At 40.7% G+C, this 5,116-nt stretch overlaps 1 pseudogene; it reads right to left on the reverse strand.

Moving 5' to 3' along the window:
• Positions 1-3,482: 3,482 nt before the first annotated feature.
• LOC138149628 (carbonic anhydrase 2 pseudogene) lies at positions 3,483-4,569 on the reverse strand (annotated as a pseudogene).
• Between the last annotated feature and the right edge of the window lie 547 nt (positions 4,570-5,116).

A 5,116-nucleotide genomic window follows, 5' to 3' on the forward strand; every position in this document is an offset into this window, starting at 1 on the left:
CCCTTTGACTGCTTCCTGTTGGTTATGAAAACTCATTTAATTGGCTGCAGAGTCAGAATTCTATAAAAGATTCTGAGCCAATTTGTGCCCCTAAAACTTCACCTTCTTGTAAGTCCCAGTCATAAAGATAACTCTCTAAGCTCTGGAGTCTCAGTGGGGGAAAAGGGGACTCCCCCCTTATCCACATCAGACTTTATTTTGTGAGATGTGGTCTTCAAGGGAAGTCTGTGTCTGAGCTGGGTCTGTCTCTTCTTTGTGTCTTCTTTTCTTTAAAACATAACCTCTTGAGATATCAAAAGTGCTTTGCATCCTCACACATTCATCTCCACCAATAAGGAGTGTTCCACACATCAATGAGCTTTGGGACAGGAATTAAATTATTTGGTTTTTTTTGCTTTTTGGAGGGGGAAGGTAGGGCAATTGGGGTTAAGTGACTTGCCCAAGGTCACATGGCTAGTTTTATGTTAAGTGTCTGAGACCAGATTTGAACTCAGGTCCTCCTGACTTCAGGGCCAGTGCTCTATTCACTGTGCCACCTAGTCGCCCCTGGAATTACATTATTAAGATAATGGGAGAACTGTTTTCCAAATACTTCTTCGACCTTAAAAAAAAACAACTTGCAAAAATGTGGCAAATATAGAACAATTACAGCTGAATTTCCAAGATAAGAAGGCATTAAACTTGACTAAGGTATGAAATTACATAGGAGAACTTATGTAAGCTTCCAATCACTGTCCTCTCCTGTAGCTAAGTTTATGTAGCACAAATGTCACTGACTTATGTCTGAGATTCAGGCAGTAAATCTCCTGCCTGGTTACTCCACAGCAGTAACTAAGTCTGACTGACTCGTTGATTCACCACAAGGAGTAGAAGACTGATTCTTATCAGACATATGAAAAGAAAGGAAAGGAAAATGAAGATGGTTAGATTCTTTGGCTGCATAAAACCAGTTAAGGGAGGAAGATGCTTCTGTGCCCAAGGGAAAAGGGACTAAAAATCAAACAGAACTGTCTTTCCCCTCCTGAAGTCTATTCAGGGCAGGGAATTAGTCAGGTCCCTCCTCTCCTAACTTGTGGAGGATGTTTACCCTCAGGGGTCTGTGAAAGAACAAGGAAGTGCAAAGCACAAACTATTGAAAATATAAGAAAAAGGTTGAAAGATCAAAAGTTGAAGAGAGAAAGGCTGGTTATAATCCTAATCCCCAAGCAAATGAATGAAGAGTACAGCTCTCAAAAATAGGAGAAAAGAATAGAAATTCAAAATAAAGAGATAATACTTTGAAAAAAAAGTAGTGTTCCATCAAGGAAAATGAACCCCAAGTTCCCCATAGTAAAGTATTCCCAAAGAAAAAGAGAATTCTGGGAAATGCTCAGCGATCACAAAAATTCTAGAGTGACTCAAAAGACAAAGAGAACATTTAAGAGAAAATATTAGGATAGAAATTAGGTCCAAAATTAGTAAGAGATAGTGTGGTGTTGTGAATAGAGCACTAAACTTAGAGACAAGAAAACCTGGACTTGAACCTTGACTCTGGTACTTACTTATTGTGTGACCCTAGGGAAGTCACTTGAGCCTATGCCTTGCTTTCCTCATGAAAATGAGGGGATTAGACCTAACCCCCTAACCTAACTCCCAGCTGTAAATCTATGCTTGGATGATCACGTGAAAACTAGCAAAGACAAACAATGGAGAATCTCCTCAAAGAAATGGAGAGATCAAAATATAGTGAGGTTTGGATGGATTTGAAAATCAAAATTAGAAAATATGGAAGAAAATTTGACAGAAGAGCAGTAAAAGAGAATATATTTGAAAATGTGTGTGAGCTCTAACATGTTCAAAGCAATTAACTTTAAAAAGAGAATGCAAAGAGATATTTTAAGAATCATAGACCTCGCCACTTCTAGGACTATATCCCAAAGAGATCATAAAAATGGGAAAAGTACCCACACGCACAACATTATTTATAGTAGCTCTTTTTGTGGTGACCAAGAACTGGAAATCAAGGAGATGCTCATCAATTGGAGAATGGCTAAACAAGTTGTAGTATATTAATTAATTGAATACTATTTTGCTATAAGAAATGATGAACAGGCAGACCTCAGAGAAACTTGGAAAGACTTATATGAACTGATTCTGAGTGCGGAGAGCAGAATCAGGAGAACATTGTACACAGTAACAGCCACAGTGTGGGAGGACTGATTTTGATAGACTTATCCCTTCTCAGCAATGCAAGGACTTAAAACAATTCTAAAATTCTTAAACACATGATGAAAAATGCCAGTCACATCCAGAGAAAGAACTATGGAGTCAGAATGCAGCGTGAAGCAGACTATTTTCTTTTTTTTTTTCTTTCCCATGGATTTTCCCATTCATTATAATTCTTCTACACAACATGACTAATGTGAAAATGTGTTTAATAGGAATGTATGTATAGGACCCATATCAGATAGCAGGCTGTCTTGGAGAAAGAGCAGGGAGGGAGGGGGAGAAAATTTAAAACTTATGGAAGCAAACGTCAGAAACTGAAAATAAATTATTTAATTTTAAAAAATATTAGACCTCCCAAAAGAATAAGACAAATAAAAAATTTCAATACTATGATATGGGAAATAATAAAAGAAAACTGTTCAGAGTTCTTGAATACAAACAACAAAATCTGCCAACTGTTAGACTCCAAAGATTCACTGCAGAGAAAAACTTTACACTTGTATCTCCAAGGAAGACAGTAGTTGAATTTTTTTATACTTATCTATTTTATTAGCCAACATATATCTAAAATACAAAATTAATTTTTTCTTTAAGTTGTGGTATATGTTCTCTTAATGGAAATATAATCTGTATTATAACTATAATTAAAAATTTTTATAGATAATACTTAATTCAAAATTCACAAAAACATCATCCCTGTTTTAAAGATTAAATAGCTACAAACATGTAAGAATTATTAAAAATGATATTTCAATATCTTAAATATAACCTCTTAGAATCATTATTATTAATTCTGCCCTCTTACACTTTATACTGATGCAATTTAATCACTTATTGGAGGTTTGTCTTCAAGTTTTCTTCTTTGTTATATTTAAAAAATACCTTTAGAGTTTACAGCTCTAGACACTCATGTGCCCTATTACATGGGAAGGAACAATTCTACTATTCTTTATCATTGGTTCCTTGTCACAGAAAAAGCATTGCTATCACCAAAGCACCAGGTGAAAATCACCTTGCCAAGCATTGCACATGGGTCTGTGCTTGTAGGTTATCGGGTTCACACATGAAGGACATTTTAAGTTGGTCTACGACAAGAAAGAATATCAGGTACAGATACAAAATGACTGGGACTAGTAGAGATCCCCCAGTGTACAGACTGCTCTGTGCTTATCTAGAGGGCTATTTTTCTCAGACATCAACAATTGAATGATCTTTTTTTTTTTTTTTTAAGCGATTGGGGTTAAGTAACTTGCTCAAGGTTACACGGCCAGGTGTTTCTGGGTGGGTGCTAAGTGTCTGAGCCCGGGATTCGATCTCCAGGTCTTCTCAACACTGGAGCCGGTGCTCTTACTCGCTGTGCTACCTGGCCGCCCCAATTGAATGATCTTCTAATTGTCCTGCCATGGAGGGGCTGAACTGGGAGCCAGTTGCATACCATGTGTTTCGAAGGACTTTCACCAGCAGAAGTGAAGTAAAGGCTGTAGAACTTTACCATCTGTTCAGGACTCACAGTGATGTACGTGTTTAAGACAATCCAGGTTACACATTCCAAGAGAGGAGGAGTGGTCAGTGAGCCGGGATAAGTATAAAAATCCAAGGACTCAGGAAGAAGCCTAGATGGGTCAAAGTCAGTGAAGACTGATTCTTCACCCTTTGTTTGAATTTTATTCATAGCATCAATGACTTTTTGAAGTGCTGGTTTAGCAGTTTCCATCTGTAAAAAGACCCCAACAACAGCCAGTCCATCATCCTTGGTCACAGCAACCTTGAAGCTCTCATATTTTGTATTCCAGTGAACCAAGTGAAGCTCAGCTGTATATTGCTTTCCATCCAAAATGTGCTCAGAGCCCTGGCTCTCACTGGAACCCCAGTGAAAATGAAACTGGATCAACCTGTAGTTCCCAATCAGGGGTCCTCCACTTAACACTGATTTATCAGTGGAATCATCAAACTCAACGTTGAAAGAGTGACCATTGTTGACGATCCTCTTAGCAGTAGAAGGGTCATAGGAGAATTTCAAAGGCTTCAGAGAACCGTCATACTGCGTTTTAGAGTACTCAATTTCCACAGGAGACTGTCGTTTTCCATGGGCAATAGGAAAAGCCTTATACCAGCATTCTGGCCCGTTCAAGCCGGGCGCATATCCCCAGTGCTGGTGGGACATGGTCTTGCAAGATGTTCAGGGTTTAGTAATTAGCTCTTAGGTTGCACCTCTGCACTGGTTACAGCAAGCCTGTCCCCGGCTCTTTCGGTGATGGGCTTTTATAGGCTCCCGCCAACTCCAAGTCCCTTCGAGACCAGGGAGGTGGGGGCAGAAAGGGAGGAGATGGTTGAAGCTGGGGGTAGGGGACACTGGTTGGACTTGGGGGAGGGGGAGGGAGAGGGAGAGGGCAGTAGTTGGGATGTTATCTCTGGGGGCTGAGCCTGGTCGGGGCGGGCTAAAGGGAAGGCGTGGAAAGCTCCCCTATATAATTTCAGGCCCGCTCTCCCGTCCCTTCCTCTCCTCTTTGCCGGCCGGCTCCCTAGTTTTTTTGGTGTGCTGACATCTCCCTTGCACAGAGTAGCAGGTCCGAGCTAAGGGTGGTGAGAATGCAGCCGGCATCCCCCGGCCCAGCCTCAAGCATCCAAAGCGCTGCTGCAGAGGAGGCCAGGGAGTGCAGGAAAGCGTCTACACGCACCCCATCCCCCTCCCTGCGGTGGTTGTCTCTGCTCCAGACCCGGTACACGCTATCCCTTTTCCTCCCATTTAAATCCCCGTTGTGACATCGTCCAGCATCCAGCAAATCTTCCGACAGTAGTTGAATTTAAGGATAGGCCAGTAGGTGACTTAGTAGATAGAGTGCTGGGACTGGAAACAGGAAAGATCTGTATTTTAAAATGGCCTCAGATACTTAAAATTGTGTGACCC

Source organism: Petaurus breviceps, unplaced genomic scaffold (assembly GCF_028583685.1).
Source record: "Petaurus breviceps papuanus isolate PSGF00001 unplaced genomic scaffold, PetGlider_PUasm1.0 90847, whole genome shotgun sequence".
Taxonomy (NCBI): domain Eukaryota; kingdom Metazoa; phylum Chordata; class Mammalia; order Diprotodontia; family Petauridae; genus Petaurus; species Petaurus breviceps.